Source organism: Athene cunicularia (assembly GCF_003259725.1).
Source record: "Athene cunicularia isolate RWA chromosome 17 unlocalized genomic scaffold, athCun1 chr17_part1, whole genome shotgun sequence".
NCBI classification, from domain to species: Eukaryota; Metazoa; Chordata; class Aves; order Strigiformes; family Strigidae; genus Athene; species Athene cunicularia.
The window spans coordinates 10,821,412-10,833,445 of NW_020799122.1; the positions used below are offsets into that span (position 1 = coordinate 10,821,412).

At 40.5% G+C, this 12,034-nt stretch overlaps 1 protein-coding gene across 1 annotated transcript in view; it reads right to left on the reverse strand.

Moving 5' to 3' along the window:
- PNPLA7 (patatin like phospholipase domain containing 7) overlaps window positions 1–12,034 on the reverse strand; it is a 125,872-nt gene that overhangs the window by 75,824 nt on the left and 38,014 nt on the right. The window lies entirely within an intron of this gene.

Below are 12,034 nucleotides of genomic sequence, written 5' to 3' on the forward strand. Positions count from 1 at the left end.
CTAATTCATCACATTTAATTGTAATAAAGCCATTGAATACACAGGAATACCCCACTTCCCTACTGCTCCTTCTTCTTTCCTCAATACCACCCTGAAACACTTTCACTTTACTTTCAGAAGCTGAATACCAACAACCTTGCACTAATCAATCCTAAAAATCAGAGAAATGAATGAGGAACAAATCAGCCCATTTTGGTTGGAAGTGAGCTTAGCTTTTCCAGTTGATTTTGTGTTTGATTTTGGGGGTTTGTATTTGTGGGGTTTTTTTGGTTTGGTTGGGTTTTAATATATGCATGTGTACCTGTGCTGTGTGAACAGGAAAGTGTGACAGCACACACCTACCTGAATACTGCCCAATTATTTCACCTAGAAACATTTATTTTATGAAGAGTAGAAGTTTAGTAATAGAAAATGATTACACAATGAAAATTAATACAAAGACTTTGTCCTTTACAGGAAGAACCTAACACAATATAAACAAACCTGGTTTCTAAAAGCCTACTCCGCAAAACGCAGCTGTTCCCCGAATCCCCAACTGCACCATCGGCAGAGCCCTGGACCTGCCACCAGCTCTTATTTTGTTTTGAAATGCAGAAATCAAATTCCCTGGTGAAATATCTTCGCATGCTTAATGAGATAGCCTGCTAGGCGAGATGGCGTCATTCAGAGCTCAGGCATGAGCTACAACATTTAATTGCTTAGAAACAGCCTGGCGCTCAGTTTTGCAAGTTTTAGCAACAGGCAATGTTTACTGGGTTTAAAATCCATAGATCAGTTGTTTCGAAAAAAAAAAAATGGTTGTCACTGTAGCAGCTGTAATCACTAAGGGTAAAACACAAATTAAAAATTCCTCACTCTAACTGCAATTCATAGACAGAATAAAAGTGAACATGACTTTTCATTTTAAGTTTTCCAGTAGAAAAAGAAACACAATAATATATATATCAGCTACATAATATATACATAATATATCAGCTTATCATTGTTTGGTTTGTTTTGGGGTTGGAGGCTTTGATAAGGTTTTTTTTTGTTTCTTTGATTTTGAGGTGGGTGGTTTAGGGTTTTTTTGGTTTTGGGGTTGGGTTTTTTGTTTGTTTTTTTTTTCAGAATTTGTTCCAAAGCTTATATTTATTTGTTCCAAAGCAAATTCCAACACAGCAATGCTTTCATTCTAGAACTGGGGACTCAGACACACAAAAAGTTAATGCAATGTATCTAACGCCCTGTACAAGGGCTGAGCTGTGCCAGGTGTCCAGGCATGTACTTCTGTCTGCAGCACAAGAAAACTAATTTAAAACCAACAACTCCACGACCCCACTTCCAACAAGAGTACATTCTTGGAAGACTACATGTGCACCAAACAGACAATTCAGACAGCCAGAACATCTAGATCTCAAACTTGCAATTAGTCCAGAAAACTGAGATCAGCCTGCTAATATTAACTCTAGCTAGGGCAGAAGAGTTTAATCAACACCAATTGCTATGCATGAAAAACTGCACAAGTAAATTTAAAGTAGCAACACTTTGCAAGATGTAGCCTTTGTTTTTTGTTCAGATGTCAGGGATGTTTTTTGTGTAATCACATTTTAAATTAATTATATAGAAGAGGAAAAAAGGTCATGCCATCTTTGTGCATACAATTAGGGAGAAAGAAGTCCCCTTTAGGTTCCCCAAATGGTTGCATAACATCTTATCTCTTTCCCATATTACCAGCTTTTAATGACTGTTCTTGGCTCTCTAATTGAGCTTCCTTATCCTGAAAGCAGGGTGGAAGTTTCAATGTTAAAATAAAACCTTTCCTCTCAGCCAGTCATCACCCGATTGAGTTTAATTTGTATAAAGAAAAACACTCAAACTGTCTAACATGCTTTTCCACTCTTTCTGTGATATATGAATGCATAAAATAAACTGTGCTCCAAAGGGCTCACAAGTCTTTCATAAAAAGATGAGATTTGTAAAAAAAGGAATTAAAATTTAACTTTAAAACAAAGCCTCGGGGATTTTTTTTTCTCCAAACTGCAAATTTGTCTTTTCAAATTGTTCCCTAGGCAGATCAGAGGGGAGATGAAGACCTTTTTCAAACCTCCTTCACAAAGAGCCATTCAAATCTCCAGAGCAAGTGGCATTTGCAACACCAACGGTGTTACAGATCACGCAAATGCAGGGAATGATACCTTTATTTTTTGTATTTATTCTGAATAAACCTGTTGAGATGTCATTTATTCACAGTTATTTTCTTCTCACGTCGAAAAAAATAAGTTTCATGCACCATGAGTATGTAAATCTTAAATCCTAAACCACTTTCAAATCCTTGGGCTGCTCTGTACAGTGAACCTTTCGAACAAGTTTTCTTATTTTTGCAGGTCTGTAAATAGTACAGGACTTAGAGATCTAGCTTGAATGTTAATATGAATAAAATCCACCTGCCTTCAGATTAACATCATAGATATTTCCTTGGTCATGAAGAAATTTAACATTTTGATCACCCACCACAGCTGCAACAAACACCAGAGACACCTCCATAACATCATCAATAAATAAATATTCTAAGAAACAGTTTTATTATCATCTTCCAAATTTTATTCAACCTGACAGGAGAGGGGGGAAGCATATATTTGTATATATAACCACCCAAGGCTCTCTTTTGAGCTCCTTCCCAGACTACCATTATCATCATTTACCTGTGCCAGCATGAACACAGCTAGAACATTTGCTCCAGTGCAAGAAAGACTCAGCAGAGTCTTTCCCACTTCTTTTCAAATTCAAGTCAACATGATATGTTTTGCTTGAGGCAACAGTACATCTCTGGTTCTTCTCCCATAATGTCCATTCCTTCTCCTTAGTAACAAGCCTCTAAAGTTCTGCCTCACTGCCCATTTCTGGCCTTCTCGTTCAATTTTTATATTCACCCATGTGCCATCCTTGCTCTTACTCTCTCTCAAAACAATCCTCTGGTTTTCCTGGAATTCACTGAAGGCTTGAGCTTCTTTTTCACCTCTTCTGCCTTGTCTGACTGATATTCTTCTCCTTGCCATCTTATCTAGCATTCTTCACTTTCCCCTCATATTGTAAATTCAGCAGACCTATGTTACAGTGTTATTCCCACTTTGAAATCCGTCTGTTTAAAATCCGACTGCTATGCCTGCTTTTAGCAGCCATCCACAAATGCTACATGTTCCGTTCACTGCTCACCTGTCACCGAGGTGTACCCCTTGGCTCCCTCCTCCTTTACAGCAAGCATCACATCTCCCCTCTTCCTCCACCACACCCTCAAGAATCTGTCCATCTATCATTGCCTTTACTTCCATTTCCTCCAAGAGCTGCATGAATTTAGTGTTACATACTCTGTGGTTCTTGTAATTGAACATGACTATTACCCTAAGAGATGATACCTCCTGCACTGCTGCAGTTCTGTTGATTCCAACACTAACAAAAAGCCCCTCAACTCACAACCCAACTACAAACAGACCTATGCTCTTTTAACTGTTTCAGTTAATTCTGATAGCTAGGGTCCTTATATGTTCTCTTAGTTCAGCACTAAATAGTGACAAAAACATGTACAACGCATCCATCACGTACAATGCAGATCATTCACAACCCTGGCTTACAAGTTCTTTACAAATAAAAAGTGTTACTGTAAATCTTTTAAAATGAGGAAGGAAAGCAATTTATATACTTATGATCTCTTTTGACTTAATTTTCAACAGTTATTCCTAACAGTTCTTCTTGCAGCTTTTCAGATTACACAGTTGGAAAGTAAAAACTAGCAAGTGTCGTCTTTTGCAAGCTGGTCTAATTACTCCAAATTCTGGTTTAAGCTACACCCACTTTAGATATTTGCTTAAGTGTGTGCATAGCCCCAGTGCAATAAGCACAGTTATTCTCATGCTTAGCCTCAAGTGTCTCTGAGACTTCATGAAGGACTTGACCAGAACTGGGGCTGGTTTATGTGAGTCTATCTGCTGGCAATAAAACATTGCTTTTCCATACAAATTCAGCCTCACTTCAACAAATTATTGGGTGACTTTACTAATAGTCAGCGACAGTAAAATGCAAATAATTTCAAAATAGTTTCTTGTGTAGATGATTTCTTTGCAAGTGAGTTTTCAAGTATACCCTAGTGCAAGAGTAGCCAGGTCCAGCATGAATTAGCACCACAAGCCAACAGGGCCATGTTCAGTCACAGGTCCTTTCTCCCCTGGCCTTCAACCAGTAGCACATTTATATACTCTTGTGGCTTTCTGTGTGTTCCCTTCCCATCCATTTTGTGATATACTGTTTACAGTTTCTCTTCATTCTGGCTAGTATCCTCCCCTACACCACCCTCCCTCCTCCCCTTTTCCTTGCTACCAGCTCACAAAAAGTAGTACTCTTTCCACACCAAGGGTACCCTGCATCTCGGCCCTTGTACTGCCACCCCCTGGACATGATACAGTAAGAGGGAAGAGGAGCCACAGAAATTAAAGCATCAGTTACAACGAGACCCCGGGAAGCAGGTTCGGATCCCGAGGATTATTAAATTATGTAGTTTAAATCTTCATATCCCAAATCCTCATTAATGAAATCTATAGTCACACCTGTCAGTTAGCCCGATATTTGTAGGCTTCATGTTTCCATGTCCACACAAGCAGCCCACAAACACGCACCCTCTTACAAAAGAGCACGCCAGGGAGATCGGTCAGGACACATCCAGCCGTGCCTCAGTGAAAGCAGCATCACGCCTAACAAAAAGTGACAACTCTGCTAACGGACGAAAATAGTAAAAAGGCATTTTCTTCTCCTGAACACAAGTGTAGCTTCCACCAGCAGCATCAGAGGGGACACGGCCTATCCTGTGCAGAGGTGCAGCATTTCAGACAGACACTTCCCAGCACAACCGCAGTGGCAGTGGCCCAAGCCCGCACAGACACCCCAGCTCCCCACTGAAAAGGCCAACAGCTCAGAGGTCCATCTGCCCAAATTCCTTCTCACTCTCTCCTTCCACAATATCCACCCCGAACAGCACCAGGCACTGCACAAAACCAACAGCTGACCCAAAGGCCCTGGGGAAGGACCGTTGCAAGACAGAGGGAAACAGGAGGGGCAGGGATGAATACACTGTGCAAAGAAGCACGGATGCACCCGTGGAGACATGAGAAATATCAACACTGACATCTGCTGATAGTTTAGGAGGCTCCAGGAAAGGGACAGGCAACAAGTCAGATGCACAGGTACCAGGTAGCACACCCGTACCCCAACGGCCAACACAAGCACGGGCAGGGTGCAGGCACCAGCCACACGCACACAGGTGTGGATTTTCAGGGCAGTGTTTTCATTCAGCAAGGACAGGAGATACTGCTGTTGCAATTGAGGACAACAGTATAACATCAGTGTTACATGAAGGGGAACCAACATTTTTTTTCCTGGTTTAAAAAAGCTGCCCTCAAACCCCTCTTCAACTCATTTGCACCGAAAGCAGCAGAGGACGCTAATCTCAGAGGTGTTTCCTCCAGCCGCCACTTTGGAAGGATCCAAAACATTAATTTGTTTGTATCAGAAAAGGACAAAGGAGGAGACACTGCTGGAAGCAATGAATGAGTGGGAAGAACAACCAGACATGCTGCAAATCGATGCTATTTGTGGGAGCGGTGCCAACGGATGAATGCAGTACACCATGTACTCTTGAAAGTTGTTCTAACAACCACCTTCTGCAATCTTTTGTGTGCCAAGTTAACCCCATGACTGAGGACATCCAGCACTTCTGCTGCACAGAAAGAAGAATACAAACCTCCCTCCCTCATTTTTATTTTTATATATATAAAAACATAAAAGACATAAAACATATATATAAAAAACCATAAAATACTTGCATATATACACACGTCTTGGTGTTATAAAATACATATAAAAATTAAATCTGAGCTTGCTACCTTTTGTAATTAATGCACTGAGAGTCATGCTACAGGTTCTCCCAAAAAGACTGAGCCTGCATTTTGTAGCAGTGCAATGACAGTTCTGTTGCAGCAGCGAACATCATTAAGGGACAGTAAAGGGGAAGATTATAGCTGGGGAAAGGAACTGATAGAACTCCTACATACTGTACTTAGGTTTCACTCCTTACATACACATGGCTATAGAAAGGATGGAAAGCTGCATGCAAATTTTGTTCCCCTACTCCAACATTACAGTCAAAACACCACCAAAAATATACCAAAAGCTATCTGAAGCACACATACAAAGCACTCAAAAAATCCATCAAATTTACTGAAGAGTATCTGTAAGTGCAAGAGCACTGGCAGGTGTGCAGCATGCTCCTCTTACGGTGAGATCATACCTGGATTTCAGCAATGGAAGACAAGGTAACAGAACATGATGACCTGCTCAATCATTTTCCAACAAGAGAGAGATCTGATTGCCTTTGACTCAGCTTCATACAACAAGAACACCACGTCTGGCTGGAACTTCAGCCATATCCTTTCCCCATCATTCACTGCTGATTCTTCCCCCATAAATACTTTCTGACACCTCTGCCGGACCCTGCTTCCCACCGCTTGCTGGCCTCCAAGCATTTTCATGATGATGAAAATGATCACACTTCAATCTCTCACTCAATGGCTCTTACTTAAGGATGCTTGACAAAAAGTTACAATCAGGAATTAAAAAAAAAAAAACAACTCTTTTGCTAGCAGCTTACTTGTGCCTTTTGCAAAGGGTAAAGGGGATGCCATATTAACTCTTGCCATTCACAAGCCAGCCTAGTTTGATGTAGCATGGAGCAAGGGAAGTGGAAGACTATCATGAGGGGGGGATCAGAAATTGTATCAAGAGTTCGTTGATAGGTGATTTCATGCCATTCCTGATTTCTGTCATTTCTTAAGCTATTTTGTGACTCACTCCTGCTTCCAGCTGAACTTCCTTCTGGTAATATCATTGCTAGTGTCCACCTATCTGAAACCCAGCAGGTCACAACTTTTATTACTATCTGCCATCAAAGATCCTAACATTCTCTAAAAAGAATTTGGCCAAGGAGATAAAGCTCTCAAGTTTTATCTGTGGCAGGTACTTTGCCACATAACATTAATGCCAGATAATTTAACACCAGATCCTGTCAAAACTGTGCCTGTGGTTTTCCCAGTCAGCAATGAGACCACTAAACAGTAAGTACCACAACAATTTTCTTTTATGAATGGTCTCTTACTTTTATCAGCTGTTTAGAACTTGAGGCAAATAAATGATAAGTTGTTGTGGATAAAAGAATAGTTGTAGAAGAATAAAAAAAATAGACAGTACTTGGCACTCGCACCATAAGTGAAGATGCTCGTAGAAAACTGAAGTTAAGATGGCTCAGATCTGTGACTTGAACTCAGCCAAAAACACCCTCAAGACAGGTTTGGAAATCAGGACACTGAGCTTCTAATTTCAGACTGACACTAATTTAGCTGTGCAAATGTGAACTCATTTCTCAGAGCTTCCTCTGTCTTGCTTTGCTGCTGGTAAATTCAGGGGGGGGGATGGTTGCTGTTGTATGGTTTATGTTTTGTTTGGGGTTTTGTTTGTTGGTTTGGGTTTTTTTTTGGTTTGGTTTTTTGAAATACAATTTCACACCTAAGATGCTGCTAGGCAAATAATAATTCCCAGTAATGTATTGCCAAGACAGACAGTGGAAGAAATGGAAAGAGAACACCTCCTCCCAGAGCCATGTCTTCCAGCTCGGTTCTTGGACCTCATCTGTCTCCAATTCCCAGATATCAGCTATGCCCAGACTGAGGCACCACTAACCTGAATTAACCTGAAATATTTTTTTAATAACTTAAAGCTTTAGCAAAGTCATGGTTTGAAAAAATTATATGCAAGAAATCGGCAAAAAACATTCACACACTTAAAAATGAAGTAAACCAGCCTTAACAGAGTAGAACTTGCCCAGTGTTAGCATGGTTGTCAAGTGTACAATGATTTTCAACTGGCTTTGGTACTGTCAAAAGACAGAGGCGTATGATAACACTAACACTAATAAAGAACAAAAGCCTGACAAGTGTAATCCTGATACTGGTGTGTTTCCTTTGAGGATTACTCAGCAATTAAAGATTTTTAACAGTGTTACATTTCAAAAGTACAATGCTCCAAAGCCCCAAGGAAATCATAAGCCACTTAAAGATTCTTCTTTAGAATTTTAGAGAGAAAAATGGCATGCACATTTAAGTGTGTTAATTAGATGAACAGCTTAACATCTAAAAACATTTTAAATATCCATTATTTCTAGAAGGTAAAGTGTGCTTTCTTTCTACAGGGGAACTGGCATGCTGCAGCACCAGCAGATGAGGATTCTTTTCCTACAATTTATCACTCATGCTGCCCTGCGTTAAAAGAAAGTGTTAGTGCACAAATGCCTTTCTGCACTTATTTTGCTACCCAAAAAGGACTGCGTATAGTACTACTACTAAGAAGGGGCATTCTGGTTTTTAAAGAGAAACAGAAAGGATCTTGACTTAACCAAAACACTGCTGCAACTTTCCCCCTCAGCAGGGCATTTTTGAAATCTGACTGGTTTGCTGATAAGATACTGATGATAAGATACTGCAGACAACAATTTTATGATGCAGGTGGCTACCAGTAAAATCTAGCTTTAAACTACCTAAGAGCCCAGCTTTTAAAAATATTTTAAGTTCAACAGCTGTCACTGAGGTGTCTAAGAACTGCCTGGCATTTAATCATCCTACCAACACTGCAGCCATTCTTCAGGTACCTCATTAAAACAAAGCGTTGACTCGCACAAAGAGTCAATTGCATAGAAAGTTCTATCATGTCCAGATATTTGAAGGGAGCAGGCAGTATACAAGTAACTTATTCAACAAGAGCTTATTCTGCAAAATAGCTCTGCTGGTTTCCCCCCCCCCCTTCTCCCCATCCACTAGTGTCCTTCCAACAATGCAAAAAGCAAAAGAACACCCATCTCAACAGATGCCTGGAGCTGTAACCCATATGGGACAACCTATGTTGCAGGTTGTAAAAAAAAAAAAAAAAAAAAAAGAGACTAATATAAGCATTTTAAACAAGTAAATTGGTGAAGAGAAGCCCTTTCACTCTGTCAACACACAATGGGCTTTTCCGATTTCCTCTGGGGACACTGGGCATGGCAGAAACAATGCTAGAAGAGTTATCCTTTAGTTCACATGAAATGATTTAATAAAATTAATCTTTCAACATTTTTCCATAATTGCATCTGTAGCAACAGCACCAACAAATTAAAAGATCCCCCCCAAAATGGGTCAGGACTTCTATCAGCTGTCTTTCAAGTGGTCAACTATATTTCAAATGTGAGGGAATGATCTAACAGATCTATCATTGTCCTTTAAAAACTACCTGAAAGGCCTTCAATCAAAATTTTGATTGGATTTGACCCCCACAGCAACTGGAGTTGCCCACCAATAGGGTCAGCAGCAGCAAGCAGATGGCAGCATCCCTCCAAAAAGGCACCCAGAGAGTAGGGATCATTTTCCCCTGACAACTATTCTTGTCAGCTCTTCAAGTAACTACGCAGGGAATGCAAACTTTAGTTTCTAATCTGTTCTTCTCCCCCTGACTTGACAGACCTCAGAAACAGATGCCATTGAGTCATTATAAAGAACAAAACAGTTCGAGCCACAAGTTTAGCCTTAGGAGCACACACACATGCCTGAAAATTAACATCTTGTCTGTAATCCTTCATTTTTCAGTGCTTTTCTTCTGAAAGCAGAAATGGCAGATACTCATCTCTTATGCATATGACACACAGCATTTGTAAAGTTCTGAAATAAAGGCAATAAACAAAAATACATCAACTACAGGACTCTTGTATTTTGTGAGTGCCCACAGTTCCAAATTACATGGCAGGTCTTGGAGGGGTTTCAGGGAGGAACATGCCACCAGTTGACCAAAATACCAATTACCTATACCAACTGCTAATTTCATTCCCTGCAAGCACCTAGAACCCTCCAATTACTTTACTTTCAGGGCAAACCCCAACCCTATAGCAGGTTTTTAAAGGTTTATCCCCTTCTGCAGGATCTGTTATAAACAAATCTTAAAAAAAAAGGAAAAATGTCATTTTACTAATGCCCTCTGCAAACAACGGCTACATTAATCTTGGCAATCTTTACAAATCCTCCCCCATGTTTTCAAAAGACAGCCAGAGCATTGAGATTCGTTCAACAAATGGCAGCATGAGTCAGTGGGCCTGGGAGCTGTGGGTAGGAAGGAGTAGATGACGTCCACAGAGTCACAAAAGTCTTCAAATTATTCATGTCATAACAGGGATCCAGAAAAGTGCCTTATGGTTTAGACATAAACTATATGGGTATTTCTGTGTCCATGCCTAGGGAGTCACCAGCAAACACGACACTGTTCCAGCGAACACATCCACATCCCAGTCCACCCACCAAAGTGACCTCCCTCTCCTCACCAGATAAACAGTTGAGCCAGCGTGAAGCATGTGGCAAAAGCAGCACTAGTGCTTGTACAGGGAGGTAGATTTTAGACCATATGCTCCACTGTCACTCAAAACCACTTTCAGAAAGGAGAACAGCAGCTCTGTTGTTTTAACCTGGGAGCTCTGCAAAACTCCAGAAGCTTGACAGTGAAGCTGCAGATCACCTCTGGCGAAAGAACGCAGGGAAACGAGCAGGAAAATGCTTGTACGTGTCGAAGCTGACAAACCCTTCTTCACACACTGAAAGGCCTCATACCAGCATGATTAGTCACAAAAGATCTCAGCTTTCATTCCTGTCAAACCATGTCATTTTACCTTTAATGAAGTGTCCTAAAGAGGTAGCCCAAAAAAGAAAAAACAAGCAAAAAAAATTGTGAGTGTGCCTAGCACACTCAGGAATAGACCTGCTTCTCCAAACACAGTCCCAAGCCAACAAAACTCCTCAGCCAGAAGCAGCAGTGATCTTGGGAAGATATCCTTAAATACTGTCCACATATAACTCAACGAATATGGTGCAGTCATCAGCCCAGACCACCACTGTCTTCTGCTGGGCTGTCACCAGAACTGCTTCTTCTGCTCCATTTCAGTCACTTCCAAATGATACACAATTTATTTCAAAAGTTACTAGGCAAGTGAAAATGAGCTGTGAACAGACACTGAAAAGGTCCAGAGACTTCACCCTCCTTACAAGACAATTTTTTACTTCTCTCAAGAAAAACAACTCAGATGTTAGGTCAGTTCCCAGTCTCTCGGAGTACATGAGACCTCTGTCACAAACGTTTTACAATGCAGATACCGGTCTGTGACCCATCTGCCACCAAAGAGAAGCAGGTCTCACATGCTGATGTTGTACTCCAGCCCCAGCTAGAGCCAGGCAGTGACCAAGGGAAAGAGGCAAGAGAACCTCATATACCAGGGTGTAATGCTCAAGTGCTGGATCATGCCATTTTCAAAAACATCACCTTTTGCAATCAGCATAACCCTAAATCAGCTCTCTAGAGGGAAAAAGCCTTGTACTCCTCCTTCCTCTTCATCCCTATTTCTTCCCACAGTACCAACTCTCGTGTTTTCTTTATTCACAGATACACTAATTCTAACTATAACCAGATACGTATGAAATGTTTAGTTTTCAGCTCAGAAAGGAAGAGGGCCTGAACAACAGAAACCTTCTAATTTTAAATTTAAAAAAGAAAAATCAAAAAAGTAATTTATTTTTAGGATGTAAGGCTCCTATTTCAGTTGTTAACTAGGGCTGAGAAAAAAAATGAACACAGAGAAATTAAACATAAATACTACAATTTTGAAACAAAAAGTTTCTTTAGTAACTTTAATAACTACACATTCCCTGAACACCTTGATGCAGTTTTCAGGTTAGCTCTGCTAACTTGGAGGAGATTGGACTAGACACTTCCAGAGGACCCCAGCCAAACTGAATCTTTCTAACTAAATTTATCCAAATCACCATTTAGTGCACATTTCTACAATTCTTCCTGAACTATTCTAACAGGCTGTACTCCTCTTAATGTGAAAGTAACCCATATCACAAAAGATAGGACGTTTCGGTTTGGTTGTGACTTTTTTGTTAGCTTT